Source organism: Macaca thibetana, chromosome 13 (genome assembly GCF_024542745.1).
Source record: "Macaca thibetana thibetana isolate TM-01 chromosome 13, ASM2454274v1, whole genome shotgun sequence".
Lineage (NCBI taxonomy): Eukaryota > Metazoa > Chordata > Mammalia > Primates > Cercopithecidae > Macaca > Macaca thibetana.
The window spans coordinates 74,249,479-74,265,642 of record NC_065590.1 but is presented as its reverse complement, the minus strand read 5'-3'; the positions used below and the strand labels follow the sequence as shown (position 1 = coordinate 74,265,642).

At 38.1% G+C, this 16,164-nt stretch overlaps 2 protein-coding genes across 7 annotated transcripts in view; one reads left to right on the top strand and one right to left on the bottom strand.

Annotated features, from left to right (window-relative positions):
- DPY30 (dpy-30 histone methyltransferase complex regulatory subunit) overlaps window positions 1–9,262 on the bottom strand; it is a 937,477-nt gene extending 928,215 nt beyond the window's left edge. The window contains exon 1 of the mRNA XM_050754158.1: window positions 9,253–9,262. The gene's annotated coding sequence lies outside the window, so the exon portion shown is untranslated. The remainder of the gene's footprint in view (window positions 1–9,252) is intronic.
- The window catches only part of LTBP1 (latent transforming growth factor beta binding protein 1), a 446,965-nt gene that overhangs the window by 22,560 nt on the left and 408,241 nt on the right, over window positions 1–16,164 (top strand). The gene's annotated exons all lie outside the window — the stretch shown is intronic.

Sequence of the window (16,164 nt, the reverse complement as noted above, 5' to 3'; positions counted from 1 at the left end):
ATATCAGTTATACTTTTTTAAAACTTTTTTAGTTGTTGCTCTAGAGTTTGCAATATATGTTTACAACTAATTCAAGTCCACTTTCAAGTAACACTATGCCACTTCACTGATAGTGTGAATACCTTATAATAACAGAATAATCTTGATTCCTCTCTCCCATTCCTTGTATCATTGCTGTCACTTATTTCACTTATATATAAGTACACACACACACACACAATTGAATGTATTGTTGCTATTATTTTGAGCAAACTTATAAATCAAGAATTGGAAAAATAAAAGTGTTTTAGTTTACTTCCACTATTCCTTCTCTGATGCTCTTCCTTTCTTTGTGTAGATCTGAGTATCTGCCCTATATTGTTTGTCTTCTCTTTGAAGAACTTCTTTTAACATTTGTTGCAAGGCAGTTCTATCGGCAACACATTTCCTTGACTTTTGTTTGTCTGAGAACATCTTCATTTCTCTTTCACTTTTTAATTAATTCTTGTGGGTACATAATAGGTATATGTATTTATGGGGTACATGAGATATTTTATTACAGGAGTATAATGTGTAATAATCACATGAGAGTAAATGGAGTATCCATTATCTCAAGCATTTATCCTTTATGTTACAAACAATCCAATTATACTCTTAGTTGTTTTTAAATATGCAATAAATTATTGTTGACTATCATCACCCTATTGTGCTATCAAATACACAGAACATACTCATTCTAACTATATTTATGTACCCCTTAACCATCCCCACATTGCCCCGGTCACACTACCCTTCCCAAGTCCTCTAATAATTATCATTCTGCTCTCTATCTCCGTGGTTCAATTGTTTTAATTTTTGCCTTCCACAAATGTGAGAGCATGAGAAGTTTGTCTTTCTGTGTCTGCTTATTTTACTTAACATAATGACCTCCAGTTCCATCCATGTTGTTGCAAATGACAGGATTACATTATTCTTTTTTTTTTGAGACGGAGTCTCACTCTCGTTGTCTGGGCTGGAGTGCAGTGGTGCGATCTTGGCTCACTGCAACCTCCTGAGTAGCTGGGACTACAGGCGCACGCCACTACACCCTGCTAATTTTTTTGTACTTTCGGTAGAGACAGGATTTCACCATATCGTCCAGGATGGTCTCAAGCTCCTGACCTCGTGGTCTGCCCTCCTCGGCCTCACAAAGTGTTGGGATTACAGGCGCGAGCTGCTACTCCTGGCTGATTTCATTATTCTTTATGGTTGAATAGTACTCAATTGTATATATGTACCACATTTTCTTTATCCAAATCTTGGCTATTGTAAATAATGCTTCAATAAACGTAAGAGTGCAGATATTTCTTTGATATACTGATTTTCTTTCTTTGGGGTATATACCTGGGAGTAGGATTACTGGGTCGGATGGTAGCTCATTTTTAGTTTCTCGAGGAACCTCCAAACTGTTCTCCATAGCAGCTGTTATTTGTTATTTCATTTGTTAGCATAGTCATTTGTTATTTCCTGTCTTTTGCATGAAAGGCATTTTAACTGGGGTGAGATGATATCTCATTGTGGTTTGATTTGGATTTCTCTGATGATCAATGATATTGAAAACCTTTTCATATACTTGTTTGCTATTTGTATATCTTCTTTTGAGAAATGCCTATTCAGATCTTTTGCTCATTTGTTAATTGAATTATTCAAGTTTCTCCTGTAAAGTTGTTTGTGTTCCGGATATATTCTGGTTATTAATTCCTTGTCAGATGGATAGTTCGCAAATATTTTCTCCTACTCTCTTGGTTGTCTCTTCACTTTGTTGATTGTTTCCTTTGCTATACAGAAGCTTTTTAACTTTATATGATCCTATTTGTCCATTTTTTTTTGTTTGCTTGTAGGATATTACTTGAAAAAATTTCGCCCAGTCCAAAGTCCTGGAGAGTTTCCCCAAAGTTTTCTCATAGTAAGTTCATAGTTTGAGGTCTTAGATTTAAGCCTCTAAATCCATTTTGATTTGGTTTTTGTATATGATGAGAGACAGGGATCTAGTTTTATTCCTCTGCATATGGATATTCAGTTTCCCCAGCACCATTTATTGAAGACTGTCTTTTCCCTGGTGTATATTTTTGGCACCTTTGTCAAAAATGAGTTCACTGTAGATGTATGGATTATCGCTGGGTTCTCTATTCTGTTCCATTAGTCTGTGTATCTGTTTTTTTCCAGTATCATGCTGTTTTGGTCACTATAGTTCTGTAGTATAATTTAATATCGGATAGTGTGCTTCCTCCAGTTTTGTTTTTTTTTTTGCTCAAGATAGCTTTGGCTATTTTGGGTCTTTTGTGGTTCCATATAAATTTTAGGATTATTTTTTCTATTCCTGTGAAGAATAGAAAAAATATTTTCTTTTTTGGTATTTTGATTAGGATTGCATTGAATCTGTGTATATGGCTTTGATTACTATGGACATTTTAACAATATTGATTCTTCCAATCCATGAACATGGAATATTTTTCCATTTTTTTGTATTCTCTTTAATTTCATTTTTGTTTTTATATTTAGCTATTTATTTTGAGATGAAGTCTTGCTCTGTCACCTGGACTGGAGTGCAGTGATGTGATCTCGGCTTACTGCAACCTCTGCCTCCCAGGCTCAAGCAATTTCCCTGCCTCAGCCTCCCAAGTAGCTGGGATTACAGGTGCCCGCCACCATGCCTGGCTAATTTTTGTATTTTTAGTAAAGATGGGGTTTCACCATGTTGGCCAGGCTGGTCTGGAACTCCTGACCTCAAGTGATCCACCTGCATTGGCCTCCCAAAGTGCTGGGATTACAGGTGTGAGCCATGGCACCTGGTCAGTGTGGTTTTTTTTTTTTTTAAATTTAAAAAGTTTTATTTTCATTTCAGGGGTACATGTGCAGGTTTGTTATATAGGTAAATTGTGTGTTGTGGTGGTTTGGTGTGCCAGATTATTTCACCACCTGAGGAATAAGCATGGTACCCGATAGGTAGTTTTTTAATCCTCATCTTTTTCCCACTCTCCACCCTCACGTAGGCCCAGTGTATTTTTTTCTCTTCTTTATGTCCATGTGTACTTGATGTTTAGCTCCCGCTTGTAAGAACATGCAGTATTTGGTTTTCTGTTACTATATTAGTTCACTTAGGATAATGGCCTCCAGCTCCCTCCATGTTGTTGCAAAGGACATGATCTCTTTTTTTAATGGCTGTGTAGTATTCCATGGTGTATATGTACCACATTTTTTCCTATCCTCTCTACTGTTGATGGACATGTAGGTTGATTCCATGCATTTGTTATCGTGAATAGTGCTGTGGTGAACATATGCATGCATGTGTCTTTATGTTAGAATGATTTATCTTCTGGGTATATACCCAATAATGGGATTGCTGGGTCAAAAGGTAGCTCTGTTTTAAGTTCTTTGAGAGATCGCCAACTGATTTCCACAGCCCTGAACTAATTTACATTCCCACCAACAATGTATAAACATTCCCTTTTTTTCTGCAGCTTCACTGGCATCTGTTATTTTTTGACTTTTTAGTAATAGCCATTCTGACTGGTGTGAGATGGTATCACATTGTGGTTTTGATTTGTATTTCTCTAATGATAAATGATGGTGAGCATTTTTCATGATTGTTGCTGCATTTATATCTTCTTTTGAAAAAATGTCTGTTCATTTCCTTTGTGTTTTGCTTGTTAATTTAAGTTCCTTATAAATTCTGGATACTAGACCTTTGTCAGATGCATAGTTTGCAAATATTTTCTTCCATTCTGTGAGTTGTCTGTTTACTGTGTGTTGATAGTTTCCTTTGCTGTGCAGAAGCTCTTTAGTTTAGTTAGGTTCCATTTGTCATTTTTTGTTTTTGTTGCATTTGCCTTTGGCATCTTTGTCATGAAATCTTTTCCAGGGCCTATGTTACCTTTCAGGGTTATCTTCCAGGGTTTTTATAGTTTTAGGTTTTATGTTTAAGTTTTTAATCCATCTTAAGTTGATTTTTTTTGTATATGGTGTAAGGAAGGGGTTCAGTTTCAATCTTCTGCATGTGGCTAGCTAGTTACCTCAGCACCATTTATTGAGTAAAGAGTCTTTTCTCCATTGCTTGTTTTTGTTGCCTTTGTTGAAGATCAGATGGTGGTAGGTGTATGACTTTATGTCTGGGTTCCCTATTCTGGTCCATTGGTCTGTGTGTCTTTTTATACAAGTACCATACTGTTTAGGTTACTGTAGCCTTGTAGTGTAGTTCCAAGTCAGGTGACGTGATACCTTCAGCTTTGTTCTTTTTGATTAGGATTGCCTTGGTTGTTTGGGCTCTTTTTTTGGTTCCATATGAACTCTAACGTAGTTTTTTCTAATTCTGTGAAGAATGCTGTTGTTAGTTGGTAATAGCATTGAACCTGTAAATTGCTTTGAACAGTATGGTCATTTTAATAATATTGATTCTTCCTGTCCATGAGCATGGATTTTCTTCCAGTTGTTTGTGTCAATTATTATTTCTTTCAGCAGTGTTTTTCAATTCTTGTTGTAGAGATCTTTTACCTCCCTGGTTAGCTGTATTCCTAGGTATTGTGTGTATGTGTGTATATGTCTATTGTAAATGGAATTGCATTCTTGATGTGGCACTGAGCTTGGATGTTGTTGGTGTATAGAAATGCTTCTGATTGTTATACATTGATATTGTATCCTGAAACTTTGCTGAATTTATTTATCAGATCTAGGAGCTTTTGGGCAGAAACTATGGGGTTTTCTAGATATAAAATCATATTGTCTGCAAATAGAGATAGTTTGACTTCCCCTCTTCCAATGGAATGTCTTTTATTTCTTTCTCCTGCCTGATTTCTCTGGCTAAGACTTCCAGTAATATATTGAATAGGAATGATGAGAATGGGCATCCTTTTCTTGTTCTAGTTCTCAAGGGTATGCTTCTAGCTTTTGCCCATTCAGGATTATGTTAGCTGTGGGTTTGTCATAGATGGCCCTTATTATTTTGAGGAAAATTATTCAATGCCTAGTTTGTTGAAGGTTGTTTTTTTTTTTAAACATGAAGGATGTTGATTGTTATCAAAAGCCTTTTCTGCATCTATTGAGATAATCATGTGGTTTTTGTTTTTACCCCTCTTTATGTGATAGATCACATTTATTGATGTGTGAATGTAAGGCCAACCTTACATCCCAGTGGTGGTAGTGGATTCGATTTTTGATGTGCTGCTGGATTTAGTTTGCTAGTATTTTGTTGAGGATTTTTGTATCTGTGTTCATCAAGGATATTGGCCTGAAGCTTTTTTTGTTTTGTTTTGTTTCTGTTTATGTGTCTCTGCCAAGTTTTGGGATCAGAATGATGCTGGCCTCATAGAATGAGTTAGGGAGGAGTTCCTTCTCAATTTTTTGGAATGCTTCAGTAGGAATGGTACAACCTCTTCTTTTTATGTCTGGTAGAATTTGGCTGTGAATCTATCTGGTCTTGGACTTTTTCTGGTTGCTACGCTTTTTATTACTGATTGAATTTCAGAACTTGTTTTTGGTCTGTTCGGGGTTCCAGTTTCTTCCTAGTTCAATCTTAGGAGGTTGTATCTTTCCAGGAATGTATCTATTTCTTGTAGGTTTTCTAGTTTGTGTGCATAGAAGTGTTTGCAAGAGTCTCTGAGTTTTTTTTTTTTTTTTCCCTGTGGGTTCAGTGGTAATATCTTCTTCATCAATTCTGATTGTGTTTATTTGTACCTTCTCTTTTTTTTTCTTAGTCTAGCTAGTGGCCTATCAATCTTATTTATTCTTTCATAGAACTAACTTCTGGTTTCATTGATCTTTTATATGTTTTTTTGCTTCTTGGTTAGATTCAGTTCAGCTCTGATTTTGATTATTTCCTGTCTTCTGCTAGCTTTGGAGTTGATTTGCTCTTGTTTTTCTAGTTCTTCTAGGTGTAATGTTAGGTTGTTAATTTGAGATCTTTCTGTTTTTTTGATGTGGGCAATTAGTGCTATAAACTTTCGTCTTAACACTGCTTTAGCTATGCCCCAGAGATTCTGGTATGTTGTATGTATGTTTTCATTAGTTTGAAATCATTTCTTGATTTCTGACATAATTTCATTGTTTATTCAGAAGTTATTCAGGAGCAGGTTATTTAATTTTTGTGTAGTTGTATGGTGATATGGTTTGGCTCTGTGTCCTCACCCAAATCTCATCCCTAATTGTAATCCCCACATGTAGAGGGAGGGACCTGGTGGGAGGTGACTGGATCATGGGGGTGGTTTCTCCCATGCTGTTCTTGTGATAGTGAGGGAATTCTCATGAGATCTGATGGTTTTAAAAGTGGCAGTTTCCCCTGCACACTCTCTCTCCTGCTGCCATGTAAGATGTGCCTTGCTTCCCCTTCACTTTCTGTTATAATTGTAAGTTTCCTGAGGCCTACCCAGTCATGTGGAGCTGTGAGTCAATTAAACCTCCTTTGTTTATACATTACCCAGTCTCAGGTAGTATCTTTATAGTGGAGTGAGAACAGACTAATACAAATGGTTTTGAGTGATCATCTTAGTGTTGATTTCTGTTTTTATTGTGTTATGGGTCCAAGGGTGGTTGGTATTATGTATGATGAGGATGTAGAGAAAAGGCAACCTTCATACACTGTTTATGGAATGTAAATTAGCACAACCATTATGGAGAACAGTTTGGAGGTTCCTCAAAAAACTAAAAATTGAGCTACCATATGATCCAGCAATCCCATTTCTGGGTATATACCCAAAAGAAAGAAAATCAGTATACCAAAGAGATATTTGCACTCCTAAGTTTGAAGCAGTACTATTTGCAATAGTTAACATTTGGAAGCAACATAAGTGTCCATCAACAGATGAATGGATAAAGAAAATGTGGTACGTGTACACAATGGAGTACTATTCAGCCATAAAAATGAATGAAATCCAGTCATTTGCAACTACAAGGATGGAACTGGAAGTCATTATGTTAAGTGAAATGAAATAAGCCAGGCACAAAAAGACAAATATCACATGTTCTCAGTTATTTGTGGTGTCTAAAAATCAAAATAATTGAACTCATGGACATAAAGAGTAGAAGGATGGTCACCAGAGGCTGAGTAGGGTAGTGAGGGGCTGGAGGGGAAGTGGGTATGGTTCAGGGGTAAAAAAAAAAAAAAAAATAGAAGGAATGAATAAGACCTATTATTTGATAGCACAATAGGGTGATTTTGGTCTATGATAACCTGATTGTACATTTTTAAATGGCTTAAGGAATGTAGTTAAGATTGTTTTTAACTCAGATAAGGGGGTCCTTGTGGGAACAGGTGCCCCAATCTCCATGATGTGCTTTTTTGATATAGGCATTGCATGTCTATGTCATGGCATATTATATGCCATCCTTGTCAGCATTTGTTATTGTCTGTTTTTTGATATAAATCATTTTAACTGGGGTGAGATGATATCTCATTGTAGTTTTGATTTGCATTTCTCTGATGATCATGATGTTCACATGCCTGTTTGGAATTTGTATGTCTTCTTTTGAAAAATGTCTGTTCAAGTCTATTGTCCACTTTTGATTGGATTATTAGTATTTTTTTCTGTAGAGTTGTTTGAGCTTCTTACATAGTCTGGTTATTAATCACTTGTCAGATGGGTAGCTTATGAATATTTTCTCCCATTCTGTGGGTTGTCTCTTCGCTCTTTCCTTTGCTGTGTAGAAGCTTTTTAACTTGATGTGATCCCATTTTTCCATTTTGGCTTTGGTTTTTTATGCTTTTAGGATATTGCTGTTTATCTTTTCTGATTGTTGTTGGTTTAAAGTCTGTTTTATTTAAAATTAGTATAGCAATCTCTGCTTCTTTTTGTTTTCTGTTTGCTTATTAGATTTTTCTCCATCCCTTTACTTTTAGTCTATGGACGTAATTTTATGTGAAATGGGTGGGTATCTTGAAGTTGATTCTTGCTTCTTTATCCAACTTGGTACTCTGTGCCTTTTAACTGAGACATTTAACCCATTTACATTCAAGGTTAATACTGACATGTGTGGATTTGATCCTGTCATCATGTTGTTAGCTGGTTATTATGCAGACTTGATTTTGTAGTTGCTTTATAGTGTCAATGGTCTGTGTACTTAAGTGTGTTTTTGTTGTGACCAGTAATGGTTTTTCATTTCTATATTTAGCACTTCCTTAGGGACCTCTTGTAAGGCTGGTCTGGTGGTAACAAATTCCTTTAGCATTTGCTTATCTGAAAAGGGTCTTATTTCTTCTTTGCTTATGATGCTTAGTTTGGCTGGATATAAAATTCTTGGTTGAAGTTTCTTGTCTTTAAGAGTGCTATATTTTGGCCCCCAGTCTCTTCTGGCTTATACAGTTTTTGCTGAAAGGTATGCTGTTAGTCTGGTGGGGTTCCCTTTGTAGGTGACCTGCCCCTTCTCTCTGGCTGTCTTTAATCGTATTTATTTTATGTTGATCTGGGTGAATGTGATGACTGTGTATCTTGGGGATGATTGTCTCATATAGTATCTCACAGGGGTTCTATGTATTTCCTGAATTTGAATGTTGGTTTGTCTAGTGAGGTTTGGGAAATTTTTGTGAAGTGAATATCCTTAAATATATTTTTCAAGGTGTTTACTTTCTCACTCTTTCTTTCAGGGATGCCCATGAGTCATAGATTTGGTCCCTTCACATAATCCCATATTTCTTGGAGGTTTCATTCATTCTGTTTCTTTTTTATTTTTGTCTGACTGGGTTAATTAGGAGAATCAGTGTTCAAGCTCTGAGATTCTTTCTTCAGCTTGGTTATTCTGCTGTTAATACTTGTTATGATATCGTGAAATTCTTGTTGTGAGTTTTTCAGCTCTATCAGATCAGTTTGGTTATTTCTTAAGATGGCCATTTTATCCTTTGGCTTCTGTGTCATTTTATGGTATTCCTCAGATTCCATTGATTGAGCTTCAACTTTCTCCTGAATCTCCACGATCTTTGTTCCTATCCATTTTCAGAATTCTGTGTCTGTCATTTCAGCCATTTCAGTCCTAGTTAAGGACCATTGCTGGGGAACTAGTGTGGTTGTTTGGAGGTAAGAAGACACTCTAGCTTTTTGAACAGCCAGAGTTCTTGTGCTGTTTCTTTCTCATCTGTGTGGGCTGATATTCTTTTAATCTTTGAAATTGCTGTCCTCTGGATGAGTTTTTTTTTGCTTTTATTTTCTTTGCTGCCATTGGGGGTTTGATTGTGGTCTAAAGTGGGTTCAGTTGACTAGGTTCAGTTGACTACTAGGCTGTGTGCTCTAATTCTGTGGAGCTGGTATGGGGCCCCCAGCTTTGTTCCTTGGCCCCTTTGGGTTAGGAGCCTGTGCACTGAAGGGCCCAAAGTGTTTCTGGTCCACTGACGTCAGTACTCTGATGGGGGGTGCCCGCCAGTGCATTTCCTCAGGGCAGTGGCAGTGGGATCCATGCTGGCTTGTGTGTGCCAGAAGCTGCAGTGGTGCGGTGGGGTGCACACGTGTTGGTTGGGGTGGGGTGCCAGCAGGAGCTTTTGTATTGAGTTTTCATAGGCACTATATTGTGGCAAAATATTTTACCATTGTATTTTGGGCTGTGATCCAGTAGGCGCCATTTAAGAATGTTAGCCAGCAGATAGGCTCTTACTGTACTGCCAAACTTTTTTGTTTTAGCACAGTGGGTAGGAGTGCTCTGTGTTGGGGGTTAGAGAGATGACCCTCTTACCTAGTTTGTTCCTGGGCCTTGGAGGAGGCCCCTCCAATCACTGGCTCTGTGCTTGCATTTCTTTTGTTAGAAGTTCTGGTTCATGAGGATCCCTCAGGCAGGGGCCACAGTTGGCACATAGGTCGTATCCTTGCTGCTTCCTGTGGAGGGAGGCACACTCGAGTCCTCCACCAGCCTGTGAACCCAGGCATCTTCTTCTCTCACTGACCTGAAAATGAGGGCTCCTCCCTACTTGGGTACTGACCAAGCAAGCAAGCTCTGCTTGGCTAGGAGCTGTGAGGGTGAGTGTGGTCACCTAATCTGCTGTGTGGGTACTTCCTGGGGGAACATGGGGTTGCACCTTCCTACAGAGTTCAGACAGAAACAGGACCACTCAGCTGGAAGTTCTAGCATGCATGGCCCATCTGCCTACCAGTGGTGGAGGTGGGTGGAGATGCCTGCCCTGCTGTATGGGTGTTATCCTGGGGCAATAGGATATTGTTCCCCTTGGCAGAATTCAGATAGAAGGACCACTGTGCTGGAAGCTCTAGCAGGCGTGGCCTACCTGGCTACCAGCTTTGGGGGTGGGTGGAGGGGCCTCCCCTGCTGTCCAGGTGTTTCCCAGGACAACAGGAGGTTGAGTCTGCCTGCTGAGTTCAGGCAGAAGCAGGACTGCTGAGTTGGAAGCTCTATTAGGCATGGCCCACCTGGCTATGAGCCGACTGGGAGAGTGGAGTCATCTTCCCTGCCGTCTGGGTGTTTCCCAGTACAGCAGGAGGCTGTGGCTGCTGGCTGAGTTCAGGCAGAAACAGGACCGCTGGGTGGGAAGTTGGTTCTGAGCCTTGTCTAGCAAGGGTTGGGTGAGGGCGGCTGGAGCAATCTTATTGCTTCCAGGCACCCTGACTGTGGCCTCTACTGGGGTTATGGCACTGGTGCCAGTTTGTTTTGGGTTCCAAGTCTTGTAGAGGTGTCCTTGGACTTGAGAGTTGCCTCTGGAAAATCTCCAGGTGGCTCTGTGCTTCAGTTTAGAAGCATGGTTTGGTGTGCAGGGGCCTAGAAGGATTCTCCCATTCCCAGTCCTGCACAGGTCCTTGTGGAAAGTGTGAATCCTCTGAGGGGGCTCTCACTAACCTCTCCCTTGTTGGGGAGCTTCTCCTGGTTCTGTGTTGACTCCAGATAGACTCCTGCCCAGCTTTACTCCTGTTTGTTGTCTGTGTCCCCTTGCTGCCTTGGTGGATCCTGGAGTAGTTTCATGGATGATCAGCTTGTAGGATCAGTGTTCAGTTTGTTTCCCTCTTCAGTTTCTTGCTTCAATGTTTTGTAGTTTTCATTGTAGAGCTCTTTCACTGCTTGGGTTAATTCCTAGGTATTTTATTTTATTTGTAGCTATTGTAAGTGGGATTACTTTCTTGATTTCTTTTTCAAATTGTTCACTATTGGCATATAGAAATGTTGCTGATTTCCATATGTTGATTTTTATATCCTGCAACTTTATTGAATTTGTTTTATTAGTCCTAATAGTTTCTTGGTGGAGTTTTTAGGTTTTTCCAAAGATAAGATCATATAATCTGCAAACAAGGATAATTTGACTTCTTCCTTTTCAATTTGGATGCCCTTTATTTCTTTCTCTTGTCTGATTGCTCTAGCTGGGACTCCCAGTACTATGTTAAATAACAGTATAAAAGTGTGCCTCCTTATCTTGTTCCAGATCTTTTCCCCATTCAGCATGATACTAGTGTGGGTCTGTCATACATGGCTTTTATGGTACTCAGGTATGTTTTGTTCTATACCCAATTGTTTGAGTGCTTTTTTTCATGAAGGGACGTTGAATTTTATCAAATGTTTTTTCAGCACCAATTGAAATGATCACATGGTTTTTGTCCTTCATTCTGTTGATATGATGTATCACATTGATTTGCATATGTTGAACCATCCTTGCAACTCCGGGATAAGTCGCACTTGGTCATGATGAATGATCTTTTTAATGTGTTGTTGAATTTGGTTTGTTAGTATTTTGTCTAGGATTTTTGCATTAATATTTATTAAGGATATTGGCCTGTAGTTTTTTATTTTATTTATTTTAATTTTTTGGGGGATATGTCTTTGGTTTTCATATCATAGTAATACCAGCTTCGTAGAATGAGTTTACAAGCATTTCCTCGTCCTCTATCTTTTGGAATAGTTTGAGTAGGATTGGTATTAGTTCTTCTTTAAATGTTCGGTAAAATTCAGCAGTGAAGCCATTGGGTCCTGGGCTTTTCCTTCCTGGGAGACTTATTTTTACAGCGTTGATATCATTACTCGGTCTGTTCAGGTTTTCAATTTCTTCATGATTCAATCTTGGTAGGTTGTATGTGTCTGGGAGTTGATCAGTTTCTCCTAGTTTTCTAATTTATTGGCATATAGTTGCTCATACTGGCCTCTAATCCTTTGAATTATCAATTGTAATTTTTTTTTTCCATCTTTGATTTTATTTGGGTCTCCTCTCTTTTTTCTTAGTTTGGCCAGAGATTTATTGATTTTGTTTATCTTTTCAAGAAACCAACTTTTCATTTCATTGATCTTTTATATATATATATATTTATCTTTTATATATCTTATATATATATATTTCATTTATTTCTGCTCTGATCTTTATTATTTCTTTTGTTCTACTAATTTTGGGTTTAGTTTGCTCTTTCTAATTCTTTATGATGCAGCATTAGGTTGTTTATTTAAAGTTTTTCTACATTTTTGATGTGCTCATAGCTGTAAATTTTCCTTTTAGTACTGCTTTTGCTGTATCCCATAGGTATAGTATGTTGTATTTCCATTATCATTTGTTTCAATAATTAAAAAAAAATTCCTTGTTAATTTATTCTTTGACCCTCTGATCATTCAGGAGCATAATGTTTAATTTCCAGGTATTTGTATAGTTTCTAAAATTCCTTTTTATTGATTTCTAGTTTTATTCTGTTGTGTTCAGAGAACATACTTAATATGATTTCAGTTTTTTGAAATGTTTTAAGAGTTGTTTTGTGGCCTAAGATATGGTTCATCTTTGAGAATGATCCATGAGCTGAGGAGAAGAATGTATATTCTGCAGCCATTGGATGAAATGTTCTGTAAATATCTGTTAGGTCCGTTTGGTCTATTGTGTAGATTAAGTCCATGATTTCGTTGTTGACTTTCTGTCTGGATGATGTGTCTGTTGCTGAAAGTGCAGTATTAAAGTGTTCAGCTATTATTTTGTTAGGGTCTGTCTTTCTCTTTAGCTCTATTAATATTTGCTTTATATATCTGGGTGCTCCAATGTTGGGTGCATATATGTTTACAATTGTTATATTCTTTTGCTTTGTTTACCCCTATATAATGACTTTTCTTTTCTCTTTTCATAATATTTGTCTTGAAATCTATTTTGTCTGATGTAAGTATAACTATTTCTCCTCTGTTTTGGTTTCCATTGGTATGGAATATCTTTTTCCATCTCTTTATTTTCAGTCTGTCTGTGTCTTTATAGATGAAGTATGTTTCTTGTAGGCAACATATCATTAGTTTTTTGTTTTTTTTTTTTTTTTTAAATGCGTTTGGCCACTCTTTGTCTTTTGATGGAGAGTTTAGTCCATTTACATTCAGTGTTGTTATTGTTAAGTAAGGACTTACTCCTACAATTTTGTTATTTGTTTTCTAGTCTTCTCTTTCTTCTTTCTTTTCTGTTTTCCTATTAGTGAAGGCAGTTTTCTCTGTTGGTATGTTTTAATTTCTTGCTTTTTATTTTTTGTGTGTCTGTTGCATGTTTTTAGATTTGAGGTAACCATGAGGCTTGCAGATACTGCCTTATAAACATTATTTTAAGCTGATGACAACCTAACACTGATTGCATAAAGAAACCTATATCAACAAACAAGTAAAAAGAAAACTAATAACTTTAACTTTCAAACAAGTAAAAAGAAAACTAATAACTTTACCTACTTTTTAACTTTTTGTTTCTATTTATATCTTATTGTACTATGTATGTCTTGAAAAGTTGTAGTTATTATTTTTGACTAGTTCATCTTTTCTTCTTTCTTCTGAAAACATTAGTAGTTTGCACACCACAATTACAGTGTTATAACATTGTGTACTTAATATTACTAATGAGTTTTATACCTTCAGATGATTTAATATTGCTTCTTAATGTCCTTTTCTTTCAGATTGAAGAACTCCCTTTTAGCACTTCTTATAGGACCAGTCTGGTGTTGATGAAATCAGCTTTTGTTTTTCTGGGAAAGTCTTTATGTCTCCTTCATATTTGAAGGATATTTTTGCCATATATACTCTTCTAGGGTAATAGTGGTTTTCTTTCTGGACTTTAAATATGTCCATGACACTCTCTCCTGGCCTGCAAGGTTTCCAGTGAAAAGCCTGCTGCCAGATGTATTGAGCTCCATTGTATATTATTTGTTTCTTTTCTCTTGCTGCTTTTAGGATCTTTTCTTTATCCCTGACCTTTGGGAGTTTGATTATTCAATGCCTTGAGGTCGTCTTTGGGTTAAATCTGCTTGGTGTTCTGTAACCTTCTTGTACTTGAATATGGATATTTTTCTCTAGGTTTGGGAAATTTCTCTGTTATTACTCCTTTGAGTAAACTTTCTACCCCAGTCTCTCTCTCTACCTCCTCTTTAAGGTCAGTAACTCTTAGATTTGCTCCATTGAGGCTATTTTCTAGATCTTTTAGGTGTGCTTCGTTCTTTAGTTGTCTATTTTTGTTGTTTAGTATAACTTATAATTTTTCTTGATAGCTTGGTATGTTGTACTTAGTATTGGTTCCCATGGAGGTTTCTGCTCAGGGGTTTCTGTTCCAGTAAATTGTTTTTCTCTGTATTTGCCTGTCTGTTTGTCCAATTTTGGGGCAGCTTTGTGATCTCACTTTTGCATTGTGACCTCACTTTTCTGATGGATCTACACAGAGTTGATGATTTTTCAGTTTGTTCAGCTTTTTACTTGTTTAGATGGAATGATGACTTCCAAGCTCCTTACATGCAGAACTGGAAAGTAGAAGCTCAAATTTTATTTTTAGAAGAATAAAACTACAAATATAAGCTCTCTGATATGGTTTGGCCAGGTCCCCACCCAAATCTCATCTTGAATTGTAGCTGTCATAATTCCCGTGTGTCATGGGAGGGACCTGGTGGAAGGTAGTTGAATCATGGGGGCGAGTTTTTCCTGTGCTGTTCTAATGATAGTGAAAAAGTCTCACAAGAGCTGATGGTTTTAGAAAGGGCAGTTCCCCTGCACATGCTTTCATGCCTACTGCCATGTAAGATGTGCTTTTGCTCCTCCTTTGCCTCCCCAGCTATGTGGAACTGTGAGTCCATTAAACCTGTTTTTCTTTATAAATTACCCAGTCTTGAGTATTTCTTCATAGCAGTATGAAAATGGACTAATACAGTAAATTGGCACCAGTAGAGTGGGGTGCTGCTCTAAAGATACCCAAAAATGTGGAAGTAACTTTGGAAATGGGTAACAGGCAAAGGTTGGAACAGTTTGGAAGGCTCAGAAGAAGACATGAAAATGTGGGAAAGTTTGGAACTTCCTAGAGACTTGTTGAATGGCTTTGACCAAAATGCTAATAGTGATAGGGACAATAAAGTCCAGGCTGAGGTGGTCTCAGATAGAGATGAGGAACTTGTTGGGAGCTGGAGCAAAGGTGATTCTTGTTAGACTTTAGCAAAGAGACTGGTGGCATTTTGATTTTGCCCTAGAGATCTGTGGAACTTTGAGCTTGAGAGAGATGATTTGGGGTATCTGGTGGAAGAAACTTCTAAGTGGCAAAGTGTTCAAGAGGAGGCAGAACATAAAAGTTTGGAAAATTTGCAGCTTGATGATGAAATAGAAAAGAAAAACCAATTTTCTGGGGAGAAACTCAAGCCTGCTGTAGAAATTTGCGTAAGTAACAAGGAGCCCAAGACAGTGGGCTTAATCACCAAGACAGGTAATCACCAAGTTAATCACTAAGACAGTGGGGAAAATGTCTCCAGGACATGTCAGAGACCTTCACGGCAGCTCCTCCGATCACAGACCTGGAGGGAAAAATGGTTTCTTGGGCTAGGCCCAGGACTCCCCTGCTGTATGCAGGCTAAGGACTTCGTGCCCTGAGCCCCAGAGCTCCAGCTGTGGCTGAAAGGGGTCAAGGTGCAGCTCGGGCCATGGCTTCAGGGGGTGCAAGCCCCCAGCCTTGAAAGCTTCCACATGGTGTTGAGCTTGCAGGTGCGCATAAGTCAAGAATTGAGGTTTGGGAACCTCCGCCTAGATTTCAAAGGATGTATGGAAATGCCTGGATGTCCAGGAAGAAGTTTGCTGCAGAGGCAGGGCCCTCATGGTGAACCTCTGCTAGGGCAGTGCAGAAGGGAAATGTGAGGTTGGAGCCCCCACATAGAGTCCCCACTGGGGCATTGCCTAGTGAAGCTATGAGAAGAGGGCCACTGTTCTTCAGACCCCAGAATGGTAGATCCACCAACAGCTTGCACCATGTGCCTGGATAAACTTCAGACACTCAAT